This window comes from Equus caballus, unplaced genomic scaffold (genome assembly GCF_041296265.1).
Source record: "Equus caballus isolate H_3958 breed thoroughbred unplaced genomic scaffold, TB-T2T haplotype1-0000016, whole genome shotgun sequence".
Lineage (NCBI taxonomy): Eukaryota > Metazoa > Chordata > Mammalia > Perissodactyla > Equidae > Equus > Equus caballus.
In genome coordinates, this window is record NW_027222391.1 from 8,461,826 (window position 1) to 8,484,138 (window position 22,313).

Consider the following 22,313-nt stretch of genomic DNA (forward strand, 5'->3'; position numbering starts at 1 on the left):
GGCCCTGTCCCCATGCCAGCGGGGGCAGCAGAAGTGGCAGCAGCAGGAGCTCTGACCACCCATGGGTCCTGTCCCCACACACCAGCTCTGCCTGCCCATGGGTCCTGTCCCCATGCCAGCGGGGGCAGCAGAAGCGGCAGCAGCAGAAGCTCTGACTGCCCATGGGTCCTGTCCCCATGCTATTCCACACTATTCTCTAAATAAAAGAGCACCACTGCCAGATCTTGACAGTCTAAGAAATCTTTCTTTTGACTCCTCAGCTCACTGACCCCGCATCAGAAACCATCAGCAAAACTAAAGACAACCTCACAATTTGGAGAAGATTTTTTCAAACCATATATCAGATAAGGGGTTAATATCCAAAATATACAAAGAACACATTCATCTCAACAACAAAAAACCCAACAACTGAATTAAAAAATGGGCAAAAGGTCAGAACAGACATTTCTCCAAAGAAGATATACAAATGGCCAACAGGCACATGAAAAGATGTTAAGCATCATTAACTTTTATGGAAATTCAAGTCAAAACTACAAGAGATATCACCTTATTACTTTCAGAGTGACTGTAATTAACAAGACAGGAAACAACAAACATTGGAGAGGATGTGGAAAGAAGGGAACCATCATACACTGCTGGTGGATGTGCAAACTAGTGCAGCCACCATGGAAAACAGTATGGAGTTTCCTCAGAAAATTAAGAATAGATCTACCATATGATTCAGCTATTCCATTTCCTGGTATTTATCCAAAGAACTTGAAAACACGAAGGCATAAATATACATGCACCCCTATGTTCACTGCAGCATTATTCACAATAGCCAAGATGTGAAAGCAACCTACGTGCCCATCAAGGAATGAATGGAGAAAGAAGATGTGGTATATATACTCAGTGGAATACTACTCAGTCATAAGAAATGATGAAATCTGGCAAACTGTGACAACCTGGATGGAACTTGAGGGTATTATGCTAATTGAAATATGTAAGAGGGAGAAAGTCAAATACCATATGATCTCACTCATAAGTAGAAAAGGAAAACAACAACAAACAAACACATAGAGACAGAGATTGGATTGGTGGTTACCAGAGGGGACGGGGTAAGGAAGGAAGGTGAAAAGGGGTATTAGGCACGTGTATGTGGTGATTGATTGTAATTATTCTTTGGCTGGTGAATGCGATGTAAACTACACAGAATTTAAAATATATTACAATATATTTTATATGTTATATGTTTATATATTAGTATTATATTTATATTAATATTTAATATGTAGACCTGAGATTTATATAAGGTTATAAACCAATGTCTCTGCAAAAAATAAAATAATTAATTAATTTTACAAAAAAGAAAAGTTTAAGCTGAGGGGGCCCTCTGGGTGCAGCTTTGTGCCATCCTGGGGGAAGGGAGATTCAGTCAGAAAGGAGAAACTTCTCTTACCCTTCTATTGTGTGGTCTAGAGGTATGCGTCTACCTCACCCCCAAGTTCTAGAATGCTCACAGTCATGTCTTGTCTAAGAATAATTGATAGTTGGTCTTCATGAAGGGAGGAATTAAGTCAAGAATGACCTATGTCACCATCTTGATGTCTGTCCTCCAGGACAGTAGTTGTATGGAGTTTACATGTATGAGTGGAATTGCTGTTTCACAGGATATGAAATGTTTGTGGGTATAAAATAATTCCAAGTGATTTTCATAATTATAGTAACAATTTACATGCACAAAAAATATACGATGTCCTGATGACCAACATCTTCTCAAAATTCAAGTGAATATGTCTAAATTAATATTTAATGTTTATATTGTATTGCTTATGTGTGTGGACGATTTAGGTTTTACATAGAATGTCATTGACACAAATTTGCAAATTGAAATTACATTCAGAATCAATCAGGAATATAAAATAAATTCATAGTATACTGAATGAACAGTATATCAAATACAATTTTAAATTCTTAAAGGATTTAAATATTTTCTCACACTGATTTCTCCCAGATTTATAATTGTAAGCCATGCCACCCCTTGAAGCATATAACCCTTTTGTCCATTTGTTAATCTCAATTTTTAGTTTCCATCTATTTATTTTTAATTTTGGCCTAATGATTCTATACATTCTTGATCTCTTATTAAAATAATTAGGAATTTCATAATGTTCTGCAGTATTTTACCTGTTTTCATCTTGGTTTTTAACAGAATTTTTAATATACATTCAACAAATACAATGTCTAGACGTAAATAGTCAATACAGTTTTTATGTAACCAGTTATTTGAAAAATATACATTTTTGGCAGAAAGGAAGATTTATGTACAGTAAGTTTACAAATCATAAGATAAATCATCACAAAGTGAGCACACCTGTATGAAAATAGTGACATATTACCAGAACTTGAGAATGCACCTTAGACCTCTCCCATTCTCTGCTCATTCCTTCTTCCCAGTAGGGAGCCACTATTCTTAGTTTAAACAAGATAATTATATGTGTATTTTTTTGAAATTGGGTACACGGGCTCCTATCATACGCAATTATTTGTATCTTTGTTTTTTCACTTAGTGTTATATTTGTGAGATTTTCTATGGAGTTATTTTTAGCAGAAATTCATTCACTTTAGTTTTGATATGATATTTTCATTTATGAAAACATATGACTTATTTAAGCATACTAATGGCAATGGTTATTGATTAGTATTCATTTTTGGCTATTGTGATAGTGTAAACATTCTACGATTTTCCTTCTGTGCACATATGAATGCATTTCTAATTAGCACATATCTAAGTGTGGAGTTGCAAGTACATAGTCTGTGTATGTAGTGAAAAAAAGGTAATCCAAGACTATTTGAGACATGGAGGTAAAAAAAGTTGCAATAAAATAAAAATAATAATAATTATGTAAATTAATACAAAATGTAAAACAAATTACATCAAAGTGATCAAATTCCTAAATAAAGGCAAGACACTGTCAGAAAAATTACAAGCCATTGATAAGAAATGAATTGTTGTAACTAACAGAGGAGTGTACTTTGTCTATCAATTCGATTATAAAGAGGAAACAATGTAAATTCTCCTTAAATTAGTACATTAATTTAATATGACCTCCCAATATAGTTCCATTACTTTGTGTTTCTGTGTATGGATGAGTATGTGTGCATTTGGGTGTACAAATTGTTTAGCTGACTATAGAATACATCAAGTAATGCAAAAACCAAGAATAGATTGAAGAAAATTTTAAAATTTTCTTCCAATTTAAATGAAATAAAAATATTTATTCTATCGGACATCAAAATATTATAAAACTATAATAACTAATGTATTTGTATATTAACATTAGGGTAAACTAAAGGAATAGAATAGGGAATCCATAAATAGACCACATATGTATTAATAATTAATTTATGACAAAGTTGCTCATGTAAGGCAGTGAGGAAGTGTTACTGTTTTTAATAAAATCTACAGGAACAATTATATGCCAATATATAAAAACAGACTTTTTTTCCACATCATATCTAAATTTTAAAAAGAAACCAGATAGTCATAGATCTAAATATTTAAGGAACAACAGTAAAGCATCATGAAGACAACAGGCAAACATCTTCATGATCTGAGAGTTGGGAAACCATTCTTAATTACAACAGGGCAAACTAAATACAAAGACCGATAAAATGGATTACAGTAAAATAAAGGGCCTATGTTGATCAATGATTTGTTTAAAATATGCAAAGCCATCAAAATGTAAAACGCCATACCCAATCTTTAAGAAAGCCTCATATCTAGAACATGGAAAAACTCAATTTATCAACAGGAAATGTCTAAAAATTCTATAAAAAATGAACAATATCCTTGAAATTTCCTTTACAATACAGCCAATATTGATGCATAAAGGTCCTCCACTGCATTAATTCATGCATAATTCATGCATAATAATGCATAATTAATGCAGTGGAATTCTAATTATATCCACCACCAGTTATCACTTCAAGCTCAACAGAGCTAATGTCAAAAAGACGAATTTTTTTGAAAAAAATTGTCAATGTGTAAAGAAAACAAATTCATTTACATAAACATAAATGTTTGCCTAAACATTTTATGCCGGGGTCCCGCCCCAGCGGAGTCCGGATTCCTGAGGGATGGAAGGCTTCGGCGCAATGAGGGGAAAACAAAGGGGACGTGAGACTTGGGTTCGTGTTAGCAAGTCCGACTTTACTGTGCACAAGTGTCGTTTATATATTTTTCAGGACTAGTACAGAAATGGTTCTACAAATATTCTCAGAGAGATAAGGAAGTAAAAAAAATCGAGCACAAGAATAGTTATTAGTATTCCATTCTATATAGCATAAGGTTAATGATCGTCTTCTCCACAACTAACTAGTGTTTGTTGTCTCTAAGCTAAAGGAGATAGGTACGTAGGCATCTGTTGTAATTCATGGTAAAGTTAAATCAAAGAGAGAAGGTCCAGGCCTCCGGACAGGACAGCAGTCTGTCTGGTTACATCCTGGTGAAGCCATCCCTGCCACCCTCAATCATTTACGTCATTAGTGTAGATGGTTGATGGGAACAAAAAGCGACTCCAGGGTGTCTTATCCCCAGGGCTATCTGCATTCTCAGCGGGCAGTTAAACATCTTTACATTTTCGCGCCCTTTAGGGGGTGAAAGCATTCCTTTGTCTTTTAGATTGTGGAGATAACAGTCCCTTAAGCACACTGCCGGAGAAAGTATCACTTTGTTAGTAAAGTAAAGGGCTGAAAAGCTAAGCTAAACTATATATCCTCAAGAATAAAAAACAGAAATAAGTATAGACATAACCTTGCTAGAAAGCATGCATATAATTCAGAAAATATCAGGGGTGTCAGCCGGCTATTCTTCACCGAGGGGCATCCCTGCACCCCTCGGCCCTTCTACTCATCAATTATTTATTATATATTGCTTTTAGGAGAAAACCTCTATAACATTTTAACAGAAAGCAGAAGGTCAAGAATAATATATAGATACTTCTTGATCATCCAATTAACCAGCAAACTTAGAAGGACGATGCATAAATATTTAGACAAAGAACTGGAGGGAGAAGGAAACATTAACCAGATGGAGGCCATAAACCTAATTCGACATCCTTTCTGGGCAGGATTCCTTTCTGATTGTCTCAAATGGGACTGTGTGCTCCTCCAATAATTAACTGAAAAATATCTTGAAAGTTACCTGCAGGTGGTCACATTCTCTTACTATATCTAATTTTCCCGGGAGGTAGTGCCTTCCAAGCAGCCACCCAAAGGATTGAAAACTGGAGGTTAAGAAAGGAAAAGGAATGAAGGGCAATTAGAAGCAGCACAGGTTTCAGAACTATGTGAGGGGCTGGCCGGTTATTCTTCACCAAGGGGCGACCCTGCACCCCTTGGCATTAATCGGCTGGGCCCTGTGAAACAGCCGATCAAATGATGTAGCCACGGCTCCCAGCAATTTTAGAGTAGCCCTTTAGTGTTATCTTGAAAAGTGAACAATGTATATCCTATAACCTAACAATTTCATTCATGGGTATAGATTTTCAAAATTCCTGTAAATATTCACCAAAATACATGTCCAAATATGTCTCAATAACATTATCTGTATCATTTCCAAAGTGGACACTACTCTACTAACAGTAGAATGGATAAATGAATAATTCTATATTAATTCCATAGACTATTCTTCATAAAATAAAAATTTTAAAACTGGTTGCTAGACAAAAATATATAGATGAATCTCACAAATATGATTTTTGAAAAATAAACCAAATACAAAATAATACATGCTACATGATTCCACTTACGTTTATTCTAATCCGTAGTAGGGCAGACTACACTATAATTTTAGAACTCAGCAGAGGGAGTTAAGTCACCAAGAGGGCAGAGCAGGAGACTCTTGCTTCTGTATCCCACAAAGATCAGCAGCCAGACAACTATCCACGACCAAGACCAGCTCTGGAGAGCTCTGCCGCGCACTTAAGAAACTTCAGCAACACTGTTTAACACAAAACTTGAGAAAAAACACACAAAAAGAGAGGGAAGACAGTCTCATTTTGACTTCATTTTTCCATCACCCAAGCCAGGATTGCTCAGTGCCCATAGGTACTCCTGGTAGAAACAGTTCCCCACACAGGGAAAGGTAGAGTAGGGTGAGAAATCAGCTTCTCCAGCCTTTGGGCCACTGCAAAGAAGCTCCACTTCCGTTTTGCCTTGCCCAGAAACAGGCAAGGCTGAGACATATAGAGAGGGCTAGGAGCAAGGGGGAGGGGCAAAAGCTGCCAGTAGCCCCCGTCCAGTGAGAGTGACCGCAGTTCCCAGTGACCTTCTCTACAGAAAAACCCAGCAAGTTTCACCACTGAAGGAACCAACTGCCAGCCTAGTTGCCATAGGCCCCTCTGCAGGTTATGCTGTCTTCACCCCACATGTATCTGCATTCATTGAGATCAATCTTCTCAGTCCCACTCAGCTCCATCCTTCACCTCCCTACCCCTGCTGGCACCCAGGAACCTGACCTGCAGCCAGCCCTGGCCTCTGTGACTGTGTGACTTCAATATACTACCATAGACCCATATGGCTGAACACTGATGCCTAACACAAATAGGGGGTAGCCCCAACAGCTGTGCATTTGCACACTATCTGCCTGAAACCTGTCATAGGTCTCTACTGCCATTAGCATGCCTGGGAGGAGAATGTGCAGCCACTGGAGATCATGCCAACAGTCTGGGATCGTGCAGCTGCTTGTGGGCCCTCATCCGGCCTAATGGTCTATCACTGGCCTGAACCACTGTGCTCACTTTTGGCTAGCCCTATAAAGTATGTTCCTGCACACTCATGGCCAAACCCACTCCACTGACCTCCACTGAGGTGTGCCCGTGGCAAGACCCAACGACAACATTAGGAATACTGATAGCCAGGACACCAACAGCTACCAGCATGCCTGTACTTGGTCCGTGTCATTGATGACTGCATGGCCAACACTGTGATAGGTGGGTTTGCAAATGACCCCTGCCACCACACAGGCACCTGCAGCTGTTCCCCATAGTAGAGTGTGTGCACACCACTGTCTTTGGCCGCTACCATTTATTACACTGATCCCTAGCCCCTAGACTTGCAGGTACTGCTGAGGACACATATATCCCTTAAACCCTCTGCAGAGATCCTACAACAGTCACTAAGAACCACAAAATCATTTATGCCATGGATCACGGTGGCCTGAGTACACAAGCCACCATGCCTCGCAGAACAGGTGCTGCCACATGCTCATGCACTTGGCAGCCTTAGCTTTTGGACTTGGGGTCACAGCATGCTTCAGCATGCCCTCACCTGAAAGGTGAGTCTTCCCTAACCAAGATCAGTCCACAAAGCCTGGAAAGGTGACACCTTCCTCAAATCCTTGGACACCTGTGCAAGCAAGGCTATGTGGATCAGGAAGAATCAGTGAAACATGACAACACCAAAGGATTACAACAAACCTCCAGTAACTGGACTCAAATAAATGGAAATCCAGAAAGTGTCAAAAAAACAAAAGAATTAAAAATAACTTGAGTACTAAGTAGTTTCACACAAGTTTTGGGATTATTTTTTCTACTGTGAAAAATGCCACTGGAATTTTGACAGGGATTGCATTGAACATAGATGGCTTTGGGTAATATGTACATTTGCACAGTATTCATTTCTACAATTCATGAACATGTGATATCTTCCATTTCTGTCTTCTATTTCTTCTATGTTAGTTTTGTCATTTTCAGTGTACAGAACTTTCACTTCCTGGTTAAATATATTAATAAGTTTTTTTTTTTTATAATGGGATAGTTTTCTATATTTATGTTTCAGATATTTTATTTAGTGTATAAAAACATAAATGATTTGCCTGTGTTGGTTTTCTATCCTGCAACTTTACCGAAAGTGTTGATTAGTTCCAACGGTTATTTGATTGAGTGTTCAGGATTTAATATATATAAGATCATATCATCTACAAGTAAAGACAACTGTACATCTTCCTTTCCAATGTGGATGCCTTTATATCTTAGTCTTGCATATTGCTCTTGCTATGACTTTCAGTAATTTGTTAAATAAGAGTGGTGAGAGTGGACACCCTGACCTTGTTCCTGATCTTAGAGAAAAACTTTAATTATTTTTGCCATTGGGTGTAATGTTAGCTATGGGTTTGTTGTACATGGCCTTTATTATCTTGAGGTATGCTTCTTTTATGTCCAAATGATTGAGGGTTTCTGTCACAAGAGGATGTGGCATATTGTTAAATGCTTTACTTCTATCTGTTGAGATAATTAATTTTTTTTCCTTTAATTCAATTAATGTAATGTGTCACATTTATTAATTTTCCTATGTTCAACCATTCTTGCATCTCAGGGATAAATCCCAGTTGATCACCATGTCTGATCCTTTGAATGTGTTGTTGAATTCAGTTTGCTAATACTTTCTTGAGACATTTTACATCTATATTCATCAAAGATATTGGTCTGTGGTTGTCTTTTCTTTTGTCCTTATCTGGATTTGCTAAGAAGGTAAAGCTGGCCTTTTTAAATGTTTCAGAGTGTCCCCTCCCCTTCAAGTTTTTGGAAGAGCTTGAGAAGTATTGATGTTAATTCTTTAAATGTTTGGTAGAATTCACCAGTGAAGTCATCTATCCTGAACTTTTCTGCATTGGAAGGTTTTTGTTTACTGATCCAGCCACCTTGCTAGTTATTGATTTGTTCAAATTTCCTATTTCTTCCTAATTCATTCTTAGCAGGTTTTGTGTTTCTAAGAATTCATCAATTTCCTTAAGGTTATCTGATTTTTTGGCATAATTATTCACAGAATTCTCTTATGACCCTAAGTATTTTTGTATTTTCAGTTGTAACAACTACTCTTAAATTTCTGGTTTTATATATGTGAGACTTTTTCTTAGTCTAGCTAAAAGTTTATAAACGTTATTTATCTTCTAAAACAACCACCTTTGGTGCCATTGACTTTTTTCCTATATTGTTTGGTCTATATTTCATTTATTTATGCTATGATCTGTGTTATTTTCCTTCTTCTGCTAATATTAGCCCGTTTTTTTCCAGTTGCTTGAGGTGGAAAGCTAGGTTGTTTATTTGAGGTCTTTCTATGTTCTTAATATATCCATTTATCACTATACTTTCCTCTCAGAGTTGCTTTGGCAGTTAACTCATACATTTGGGGGCATTGTGTTTAAACTTTTATTTCTTTCCAGATATTTTTAATTCACTTTGATTTTCATTTCCCTTGATTTTTCAAGAGTGTGTTGTTTTGTTTCCAGATGCTTACAAATTTTCCAGCATTTCTGTGCTTGTTGATTTCTATTTCTGTATACTGTGGTTGGAAAAGATACTTGATATGATTTTACTATTCCTAAATTTTCTGAGGTATGTTTTGTGCTCTATTATATCATCTACACTGGAGAATGTTTCTTGTGCACTTGAGAAGAATGTGCATTCTACTTCTGTTGGATATAATGTTCGATAAGTGTGTATGAGGCCCACTTGATCTAATGTATTTTTCACAAAGATTCCTGTTTATTTTCTGTCTGTGTGTTCTGTACTCTGCTGAAAGTAAGAGTAATGAAGTCTCCTACTACTGTTCTATTGTCTATTTTTCCATTTAGATCTATTTCTATCTGTTTAATATATGGAGGCAATCCAATGTTGGATGCATATGTATTTAGAACTGTTGTATCTTGTTGATGAATTGATTTTTTTATTATATAAATATGTGTGTTTCTTGTTACCACTTTGGCTTAGTGACTACATTGTTTAATATAAATATAGATGCCGCCATTTCTTTTCATTTCCACTTGTATAAAATTTCTTTTTTCATTCCTTCACTTTGAGCTTATGTGTGCCCTTAAATCTCAAGTGAGCCTCTTTTAGGTAGCATAAACTTAGGTCTTCTTTTTTAATTCATCCAAGCACTTGGTATCTTTTGACTGGTAATTTCAATCCATACATTTAGAGTAATTATTCATATGTAAGTGTTCCCTAATGTCTATATTCATCGCTTTCTCGTTGTATTGTATCTCCATTGTTTCTTCTTCCGTCTTTCTGGCTACCGTTGTAAATTGATGATTTTCCATGGTGGTATGCTCTCTTTTCATTTTATTTATCTTTCATGAATCTACTCTAGGTTTTTGCTCTGTGGTTGCCATTAGGCTCATATAAAACACCTCATAGGTAAAACCATTCATACTAAACTGATAGTAACTTATTTTCAACTGCATACAAACGCTCCAATCTTTGACTCTTTCATTTTATATATTTGATTTCACAATTTACCTCTTTTTATATTGTGTATTTTTAACAAATTATTGTTGTTATATTCATTTTAATACTGTTTCTTCGACATTTATACTATAGTTAAGTGGTTAACACAGCATACCTTAACAGCGTTAAAGTTTTCTAAGTCTGGCTGTATATTTACCCTGATCGTTGTGTTTTAATATGAATGATTAGTTTTTTAAATGTCAAATTGAACACTTGTTTCAACGTTTCTTTCAAGGCAGCTCTACTGTGATGAACCCCATCAGCTTTTGTTTATCTGGGAAAGTCTTCATTTCTCCTTCATATATGAAGTATAACTTTACTGGAGAGTGTATTCTTGGCTGGAAACTCTTTTTTCAACACTTTGGCTGTGTCAGTCCACTCTCTCCTGGCCTGGAGTGAATATGCTGAGAAATCTGCTAATAGCCTAATGAGGTTACAATATTTTTTCTCTGACTGCTTTAGGTATTCTCTCTTTATCTTTGCTTTTTAACAGTTTTAGTATAGTTTGTCTCAGAGAAGATATTTTGGAATGAGATATTGGAGCGATCTGTTACCTTCATGATCATGGATGTACAAGCTCCTCTCCAGGTTTGGGAAGTCCTCATCTACTATTATTTTTAAATAAATTTCCTGCCCACTTCTCCCTTTCTTCTTCTGAAACCTTATTCTAATATTTCCACATTTCACGAATTTCAATAGGTCATGCAGGCTGTCTTCACTTTTTTTGGTTGGTTTTTTGTTCTCCTCTGATTGGGTTATTTCTAATTTCCTACCCTCAAGCCTACTTATTCTGTCTTCTATTTCATCCACTCTATTGCAGATGCTCTTAATTTCAATTTTATTTCATTGTGCAGCTCCAGAATCTGCTTGATTCACTTTTATAATTTATAGTCTTTCTTCAATTTCTCATATGGTTTCTCTCATTGAACATTTCTCGTATTCAGTTTCTCATATTGTTTTCCTGATTTCACTGAATGGTCTTTCTTTGTTTTTTTTTTATAGTTTATTGAGTTTTTCCAAAAAGTTATTTTGAATTCTTTATCAGTGAGATCACAAAATTGCTTTCCTTTGCACTAGGTTATTTAAGGATTATTGTTATCTTTCGGTGATGATGTGTTTTGATTGTTAATGTTCCTTTTAATTTGATGTTGGTGATTTCACATACAAACTGGAAGACATCTCCTCAAATCATTATTAAGTGCCAGACTTGAATATACTATGCAATGTTGCAATTATTTCCAGGTTTTCTCTGACCTTGAATGTATACACCCACTCCATGTCTTGCTCTCTCTTGTGGCAGAATTCTTAAGCCTAAGTGTTTTCTCTAGTTCTTAAAATTCATCAGGCTTCGTGTCAGAAACCTCTCATTTGTTCTGTAGAAGGTGGAACTACAGCTCAAGTTTCTGGTTTTTCTCTTGCCCACTGAATCTGCTCTATTTTTCTGACAGTGTCTTATTTACCTAAACTTAATCTCCCTGATGCATATGAGAGTACACACAAAGAGCCAGCTACAGTTTGGAGGAGGTGTAAGTTTAACACTTGGGGCAATGGGGGTATCTTCAGTCCCAATCGGGTGAACTTTGAGGGAAGTTCTTCCAGAGACTCATAGGGGGGATTCCTACTGAAGTCCTGAGTAGTCAGTAGAAATTGTTCCCCTCTAATACTCTTTGATATACTTATCTGCCTCTTCTTGATCTCCTCCCATTATGAAAGTCCCACCTCAGTACTCTGTGTGCTGTGGGTAAGTACTGGATGTCTTCAGAAACATTCCACACAGCTTGAGCAGCACAACAATCACTCACTACTCTCCATTTCCCCCTGAGGAAAAGGTCAATGCCAGCTAGTTCAGCCCCACACAGTGTCATCTTGGGAAAGGGTGGTAAAGGCAAACTTCCACTTCTCATCCATCTCCTTATACATCCAAGATCATGTGTTTTCTGCTCCAAAGACATGCTTAACCACCCCTCTGGAAGGCAGAATTTCTATAAATTCTCATCTGGGGATTTCTGCCCAGGTCAGCTGTCTCCAAGTCTTCCCCAAACACAGCAGAGATGAGTCAGGGCAGTTTCACTGGATCTGGCTGGGGTTTGCAGACTATAAGGTGGCCTGCCTGCCTATTACTGGATTCAGAGATAGATAAGATTCCTCCTGATTTTTGTGGTGTATGGTTCTGGATCCCACATCTTCCACAGAGATACATTTGTTAAGGAATGTATGCCTAATTAGTTGCTAAAAAAAGAGGACAAAATGGAGGAATGTTTTATGTTGCCATGTTGATGATATTGCTCTTCAAACAAGAATTCTTTAACCAGCAAAGTTGTCCTTTAGAATAGATGGTGACATAAAGACTATCTGAAACAAACAATGTCTGAGAGGGTTCAGCAACACACCTCTGTTAAAAGAAATGCTGATAAAATTTCTTTAAGTTAAATGAAAGGACACTAACAATTTTCATAAAGAATAAACAACAGACACTAACAATTTTCATAAAAATTAAACACCACATTGGTAAAGGTATATGGTCAAAGTAAATATATTAATACTACGTTATCGGTGAAGTGTTAATCACTTAACTCTAGATAGATCTGGAAGAACAAAAGTATTAAAAATAGCTGTAGCTACAATAATTTGTTATGGATACACAATATAAAAAGAGGCACAGAGTGACATCCAAAACATAATAGGTAGAGGGTGATAAAATTTTTGCATGCAATTGAATGTAAGTTGATATCAGCTATACATTACATTTTATATCAATATTGTAACAGAAATATATACTTGACCATTTAGATGACAAAAATATACTTCTCATATACATTTGGTCTTTGTCCACAATTCCTGGCTCACAACTCCCCAAACTCTAGGAATTTTGGAAGATATTTATGGAGGAGAGACATGAAGGTGTATTTTGTTATTTTAATTAGGTGACTTTTGGACCTTACCTAAGGATGGGGGCTGGATGTCAGGAAACTTCAGCAAGTGATTAATGGAATGGAAGTTCCAGTCTCAGTCCCAGACCTCTGAGGAGGGGAGACGAGCTGAATATTAACTTCGGTCTCCAATCGCCAAAATGTAATCAACTATGCCTATATAATGAAGCCACTATAAAATCCCAAAAGGTCCATGTTCAATGAGTTTCCAGGTTGGTTAATATGTGTGCTGTGAAAGTGGTGAGCCAGAGAAGGCATGAAAGCTATGTTCCCCTTGCCTTCAGAACATACCCTATGCATCTCTTCCGTCTGGATGTTCATTTGTATCCTTTATCACACATTTTAATAAACTGTAAATGTAAGTGTTTCCCTGAGTTCTGTTAGCTGCTCTATCAAATCAATCAAACCCAAGGAAGGAGTCATGGGAACCACTGATTTACAGTCCATTGGCTAAAAGTACAGGTAGAAATCTGAACTTGTGACTGGCATCTGAACCACAAGGAGGAGGGTCACTGGAACTCCCAGTATATAGCTGGTTGATCAGAAGCACAGGTAATGTCCTGGATTTGTGACTGAAGTCTGAAGACTAAAGAGGGGGCTTTTGGAACCTCCAATCTGTAGCCAGTTGGTCAGAAGCACAGACAACAGCCTGGGTTTGTTACTGACATATGAAGTGTAAGGGTAGTGTTGTAGGACTGAACACTTAACCTGTGGAATATAATGCTATCTCATGGTAGATAATGCCAGAATTGAGTTGAATACTTGAACACCCTGCTGGCACCCAAGAACTCCTTGTTGGTGTGACGAAGCCTCCTCACACACATACACAAGTGTTGAAAGTGGGTTCAGGAACCATTTGCCAGTTGGTTTAAGTAAAATGGGATTTGTTAGAGTGGTCCTGGATCACAGAAACACGTGGTGGTTGAAGAGAAAGGATAGAAGAGCAGGGTATGAAGGACCTTTGATCTCTAGATAGCTACCTAATTACCCATGTTATAAAACTGCAGCCATGCAGCAATCAGTTACTAAAGGTAAAAGTTACCAATAAAATTTACAGATGCTAACAGCCCCAACTCTTGAGGAGCTGGCTCATTGGATATACAAGAAAATTCAAAGTAATAAGAATTATGCTAAATATACCATTCTCTGGTTATTCTTATCTGTATTAGCCAAAATAAAAGTAAAAGAAAGTGCTATGTCAGGCCCTTATGCTGAACCAAGCTCAGATTTGCATCAATCTGAGCTTCAGCTATTAGCCTGAAAGATGCTCAGAAAGGAAAAAATTATGCAGGGGCAACAGAAAGAACCTCTAAGACCTCTGGTCATGAAGAAGGTAGTTAATGTAGAGAAAGCAAAACTAAGACATAGGGGATATAGCATAAAGGAACTGGCTCATTGTGTGGATGAGTATCATCAGCTCCTAAAATACTTTAATAAAATGAATTGTGAGAGTAACCAATAGGAGGGCTGTGTGTTTGGTTATGAATGCTGCAGAGTGGAAGAGCACGTTTGGGTTGATGTAGGACCTGCAGCTCACTATTTAAAAATCATGGACGTCTGTATGTGGTCCAGACACAAAGGAGCTTATTTCCAAGGGAAGAGCCAGCCTGATCTACTGGATAAATGACACTCTAAAAGGTTTTTATCCTGAGAAGGATGACTGCCCAACTCCACCTGTCAATGCCAAATGGAACACCTCACATGAAGCAACTGATATGCTGTGTATACAAGCCTTGTGGGACTGGCTTTTTGATGACTAAATTATTCACACACTGAATATGCTCATTACCCAGGTTATTGTAAATGCTGCTATTAAGGGAGGCCTTATTAGATGGGAAAACTATGTAATATTATACTACAAACCAAATAGTTTGAGAAGCTTTATCAGATTTACTGTCTTATCTTCTCTACATTGGTCTTACTGATACCAAGAACATTGAAGTAATTAAGAAAATAGGGAGAGACAAAAAGGAGAGTCAAGGGACTCAACCTAGTAGAGTGGCAGGCTTCAGATAGTTATTAAAAAATGGAATGGATAATGAAGACATTGATGGAGTAGAAACAAAGGTGTTGATGCAACACTACCAGACATGAGACCTCCTGTTGGTTTCTCAACATTAAAGAGCTCCAAACAAGTCTGCTTTGTTTACCCCAGTTTGGATGAATTTAAGCTGGAAGGCAAAGATTACAGTGAGAAATGTGACAAACAATTCCCTGGAGCTATGGTTAGGGAAATTAATCAAAGTCAAACTTGACATAGAGGCCAGGGTCTGCCAGCCCCATGCCCAGGTGGGGACCAAATGCCATATACACATGTATGGGTAAAATATCTAGAGGGAGAAGAAGAAACTTTTCTGGAACTTTTTGATATAGGAAGCTAATGCACTGTTCCAAAACCTGTTGGTGAAGTCTTAACAAGGGCTAACATTAAATTGAAAGGATATGGGGATGCAAGATTGATGGGATTAAAGTGAAAGTTTGGATAAAAAATTGGGATTTTTGAATGGATTTTCTGTGCGGTAGTCCCATCTCATTTACCTGAATGAATTATTGGAATAAAGATTATGGCTGGCTGGGGATTGCTTCCCCTACCTAACAATGTAAAAGAGAAAGACATGTAAACCATTCCTCAGGCCAGTTTTAATTGGGGATGCTAAATGGAAACCAATAGAACTACCAGAAGCCACACAGGTGGTTAACTGAAAACAATATAGAATACCAGGTAGCAAAAAGAGTTTACCACTTTATTTAATGACACCCAAGAAACTGGAGAGCTGGTAACAACAAATTTGCTGTCCAATAGCCATGCATGACCTGTGAAAAGGACAGATGGCCCATGAAAACTAAAAGTAGATGATCAAGGCTTAAAAAAGTTGTACACCCCATGGCCTCAGCAGTTCCAGACAGGGTTTCAACCATACAAAAAATCTAGAAGGGTAAAGGAGGCTGGTCCTCAGTGATTGACCTTGCTGATACTTTCATCTCTACCTCAATTTCAGAATAGCACCAAGTGCAGTTTGCCTTCACGTGGGAAGAATACAAATTTACTTTGACCTTGCTACCACAGAACTATCTGAACTCACTAGCTTATCGTCATAATTTGGTTAGAAGGAATTTAGACTTGATGCAGATCTCAAGTGTAATAATACAATATATTGATGACATTGTGATAAAATTGAAAAATAAAGAGAAATCCAGGACTAATTTAAATGCAATGATGATGCACATGACCAACTGGAGCTGGTTAATAAATCCAGCAAAGGTCCAAGGTCATGCCCAAACCAGTAAAACTCTTAGGAGCAAACAGGGATGTTCCACAAGTGATTAAAAATAAGCTACTGTCACTACTGACTCCTAAGATCAAACAAGAGCCCTGGAGTTTAGCTGGTTTATTTGGATTTTGGAGAACACATATTCCACATCTAGGAATGTTGTTAGCTCCCATCTATAACAGTACTAGAAATAAGCTATATTTGAGTGAGGAATTGAACACAAGTAGGCTATGTCTGAATTAAAAAGATGGTAGTTCTCTCAACATCTTTGAGCCCTTATAACACCAACTCACATACTCATGCAGACTGCAGCTTATGGTGACAGTCCATGAGCACCTTCTAGCAGTTACCATTGGGGTTTTGGACCAGGACATTCCCAGCTTCTGTCCACTGGTACTCACCATTTAAGAAACAATTATTTGCCCGCTATTGGTCATTAATTGAGACTGCCTCACTGACAGAAAGAGACAAAATAATCATGAAGCCTGAGATACCCTTAATGTCTTGGGTGGTGTCAAAGAAACACTCTAATAAGAAAGACAGTGCCTAAAAGAGTTACATAATAAAATAGATATGGATTATACAGGAGGATGCTGTCAGGGGAATGCAGGAAGCCACTCACTACATCCATGAGCAGGTAGCCTCTTTTCCTCTAGGACCAAGTTTGGAACCACCCGAAGAGCTGCTGGAACAGATTACCACATAGATAGTGCCCTATAAACAGCTCTAAACTGACCAACAATGAGCTCTTCCAAGGTAAACGGACAACATCTCCTGTGGAAGGCCACTATTTTGATTGAAGAAGGTAAAAAGAGATCATGCTGTGGTGCTGAATTCTGAGCTGTTTACTTAGCAGTGATTAAAAAAATCAGTTTGGAAAAGCTCCTATGTTTGGGTTTTTACTGATTCATGGGAAATGGCCAATGCCCTCGTCATATGGTGGGAAGTTGTACACCCTGTCATTTGGTCAGGCATATGGATGGAATCCATATGCAGATGGAATCCAGATGGAATCCTGGGTTTTTAAAGGGATGCCCATATGGGGCTTGGCCTGATGAAAATCCCTAGGGGAATTTGAGGACTGCGGGGATTTAATTCACTATGGGACTTAAAGTAGAACATGTTAATAATCAGCAGAACTCCCAGGTTTTGGAGGTTACTGGGATCAACAAGCTGCCTAGAGATGGCTACTTGAGTCCATAAAATGAATGGACATGGGGATGTTGCAGCAGCGCAGAGTTGGGATGAATCTAGACATATTGCTCTCGCACCCTCTGAGGTACAATATGCCAATAAGAACCATCCTGACTGCAACAAGTGAGACAGAGACAGCAGGTGGATATGTGGCAGATTCCCTGCCGGGAAGGTCCTGATCATAGTGGGAAAATGAGACTAATGCTGGTAGCTCTTGTGGGCTACAAATGGGTCTTGACAGGAAAAGACACTGATCCTAGACTGAGCAAAAGCCCAGTGGTAGATGCAAATGTGGAGAGTGTTATAAAAGAACCAAAACAGAAAATGTTGCACTAATTTGGATGGTTGACTGGCATTTCTTCAGACCAAGGAATTCACTTTACTGCCCATAATGTCCAGCAGTATGCAGAGCAATATTTCCTCAGAGTAACAGTTTTAACAGAAAATTGGGATGGACGATTGAAACATTTACTGTCAAAAATGGTGGGAGAAAAAGTCATGAAGGGCTGGCTTACATGCCTTCATAAATATGTGCTCACACTCAACATCAACAGGAGTAGGGCTAAAGAAATGTTCCCATTAGGAAGATTTCTGTTTTTTGGGTGGATCTGGGGAAGACAGAGTGGGAAAGTTGCTGATATCCTTTCTTCACATCACCTCATTTCTTCCCCCTAGTCGAGTCTGTGGTCATAGTCAGCAACTAAAAGGACTGGAATCAGGAATGATTTCTAAGTAAGAAACTGTAGCTATGCTTTTAACCTTTATGTCACAATTATTAATGGCCTGATGGAGCAGGATGTGTCTTCACCCCATCTGTCAAAATTGAGATTAACAGTGAAGGCCTGGTTGGTAAAGATAAGCCACTAGTTCTGCATCTATGTATCTTTATCTTATCTAAATAAAATTGGAATAAGAGGAAGGCACTTGCTAGATTACCATGGCTACTGGCAATTAGACCAGCATAGTGGTAAAATCTACTTTTTTTCAAAGGATGGAAAATTTGGGTAAAATGGAGAGAAGGAAAAATAGCAACAAAGGGAAAAGGAAAGAATAAGTGGATAATGTAATAAGGGAAATCTAATATTACATTAAAACTTCTCAAGAGGCTCAGAGCAAGAGATGATATTCCCTTAGCTCAGTTATATCTGATGCTCGAAAAGGTGAAGCCAGATATTGTTGAGGGCACTCTTGCTTTTGGAATGTGACAAGATCATATGAAAGCCTGCAGACTTGAGTGGCCTCACCCTGGGAGACATTTTAGGATGAGATAATAATGGACTGGATAGTTTGGTTTTTTTTTTAAACATTGGTACCTGCACTAACATCTATTGCCAATCTTTGTTTTTCTTCTCCCCAAAGCCCTCAGGTACATAGTTGTATATTCTAGTTGTGAGTACCTCTGGTTGTGGCATGTGGCACACGACCACAACATGGCCTGATGAGCAGTGCCATGTCTGCACCCTGGATCTAAACCAGCAAAACTCTGGGCCACCGAAGCAGAGCACACGAACTTAACCACTTGGCCACAGGGCCAGCCCCTGGACTGGATAGTTAATGAGTAAGTTAAACTCTAGTAATGTGCCAGCCTCTTTGAATGTTTATAATTGTTTTGCTGTAAAGAATCTGTCTTTGAAGACCTTGGGATGAAACTTCCAAACTGTAGCTGTTTGGTCAGAAGCACAGGCAACAACCTGGACTTGTGACTGGCATCTAAAGTGGGGAGGGATAATCATGTAGGACAGAACCCTTAACCTGTGGAATCTGATGCTATCTTGTGGTAGATAGTGTCAGAGTTGAGTTGAATTCTTGGACACCCTGCTGGTATCTGTGAACTGCGTCAGCATGAGGAAGCCTCCACACACAGACACATTGGAATTGAGTCTAGGAGTCCTTTTAAATACTTACAAAAAGTTTCAAATAAGCCTCAGGGAAAGCACAAAACAAAAAATTATAGTAAATACAAGATAAAGAGAATGGAATTAAATTACAATACTATGGAAAATCATCTTTTGCAAAGGAAGACAATAAAAGAGGAAGAAATAAATTAAAGAAATGCATTGCAGCCAGAAAACAATTAAAATGGCAATAATAAGTTCTTACCTATCAATAGTTATCTTAAATATAAGTGCAATAAATTCTTCAATCTAAATGCACAGAAAGGCTGAATAGATTTAAAAATATCAAGGTTCAAATATATGCTTTCTAAAAAGGCTGAGTTCAGATTTAAGGACAATCATAAACTGAAAGTTAGGGGATGGAAAAGGATATTTTGTTCAAATGTAAAGAAAAGGTGAACATGAGGAGCTATGCTTATATATCAGATAAAACAGACTGAAAGTTAATGACAGGACGACAAAGAAGGACATTAAATAATGATAAAGACATCAAATCATCAAGAGGATATAATAATTATATACATATTATATATATATAATTTATGTATAGAAATACAGCTTATTTTTATGTGTTGGTACCTTTTCCTGAAATTTACTGAAATCTTTTATTAGCAAACTTTTTTTTATGGAGTCTTATGGGCTGTCTATGTATAAAATCACGTCACCTGCAAATAGAGCCAATTTTATTTCTTTTCTGATTTTCATGCCTTTTTCTTTCTTCTCTAATTGCTCTGGCTAGGACTTCCAATATTATTTCGAATAAACATGTCCTTTGGGGACACCCTTGCCTTGTTCCTGATCTTAGAGAAAAAATTTTCAGTTTCATTGTTGAGTATGATGCTAACCGTGGGCTTGTCATATATGGTCTTCATTGTATTGAGTTACACTCCATCTATATTCAGTTCATTGAGAGTTTTTTTCATAAAGGTATGTTGAAATTTCTCAAATGCTTTTTTCTGCATATATTGAGGGATTATGATGTGACATTTATCTTTTATTTTGTTAATGGGTGTGTGGTGATACATCACATTGATAGAGTTTTAAATGTCGAGCCATCCTTGAAACACTGGAGCAAATCCCACTTGACCTTACTTATGATCCTTTTAATGTATTGTTGAATTCAGTTTGCTAATATTTTGTTGACAATTTTTGCTTCCCTGTTTATCAGAGATATTTACCTGATCGTTTTTATTCCCTTGCTTCTTTTAATATTGGGCTTAGTTTGTTTCTTGAGGTGTAAAGTTAGGTTGTTTATTTGAGATCACTATTTTTTTTTTCATTTTATTCTTTTTCGTTTTTTTAAAGATTTTATTTTTTTCCTTTTTCTCCCCGAAGACCCCCAGTATCTAGTTGTATATTCTTTGTTGTGGGCCCTTCTAGTTGTGGCATGTGGGACACTGCCTCAGGGTGGTTTCTTGAGCAGTGCCATGTCTGTGCCCAGGATTCGAACCAACGAAACACTGGACCGCCTGCAGCGGAGCGCGAACTTAACCACTAGGCTATGGGGCCAGCCTCTATTTTTTTCTTAAAGTAGGTGTTTATTGCTATAAACTTCTTTCTTAGAACTGCTTCTGCAGCATCCAATAGGTTTTAGTTTCCACATTAATTGAAGATATTCACTGATTTTGTTTTTGATTTCTTCTTTGACCCATTGGTTGTTTAAGAGTATGATGTTTAGGGACCAGCCAGCTGATATAGTGGTTAAGTTCATATCCTCTGCCTGGGCAGCCTGGGGCTGATGGTTTCACATCCCAGTTGCAATCTTATCCACTCCTCAACAAAGCATCCTGTGGCAGTGTCCCACATATAAAATAGAGGAAGCCTGGCGCAAATGTTAGCTCAGAGACAATCTTCCTCAAGCAAAAAGAGGAAGATTTGCAACAGATGTTACCTCAGGGCCTATTTTCCTCACCAGAAAAACCCCAAAAAAGTATGATATTTAATCTCTACACACTTGCAAATTTCCATTTACTTCTTGTAATTGATTTCTGGTTACTTACCATTCTGTTAGGAAAGGACGCTTGATGTGGTTTCAATAGACGTGTTGGCCATTTTTACCTCTTTTTTGAAAAGAAGTCTAATCACTTTCTTTGCCCAAGTTTTTTAGATTAACATTATTTTGATTTAATATTTTCCAAAATATTGACTTACGATAAAATACACAACAAAAAAATTGCACATATATGTAAGATAAGGTACAGTTGTAATTTTTAATGTTTTACTAAACAATATTTACAGTGATATAAAATTATTATGCAACACTTTATTAGTTTCAGGTGTATGACACCTGAAAAGCAAACATCATTTTGTTTTCTGTATCCATGAGCATGATGTTTTGCTTGCTTTCTTTTTGTTTTAGATTCCACTTATAAGTAACATCATATGGTGTTTATCTTTCTCTGCCTGATTTGTTCCAGTTAGCATAATACACTGAAGGCCCATTTGTGTTGTCAAAAATGGCAAAATTTTACTATTTTTTATGGGCGAATACTTCATTGTGTACGCATGGGTGTGTGTGTATTTATACAAGACATTTTCTTTACCCATTTGTCCATAAATGCAGACTTACTTGCATCCATATATTAGCTTTGTAAATAAAGCTACAATAAACATGAGGTTGCATATATCTTCAAGTAAGTGATGTGTTTTCTTCAGATAAATATCTAGGAGTGGATTTTCTGGATGATATGGTAGTTCTCCATTTTAATTTCTTGAGGAAAGCTCATATTGTGTTCCATAGTAGCTGTGCTA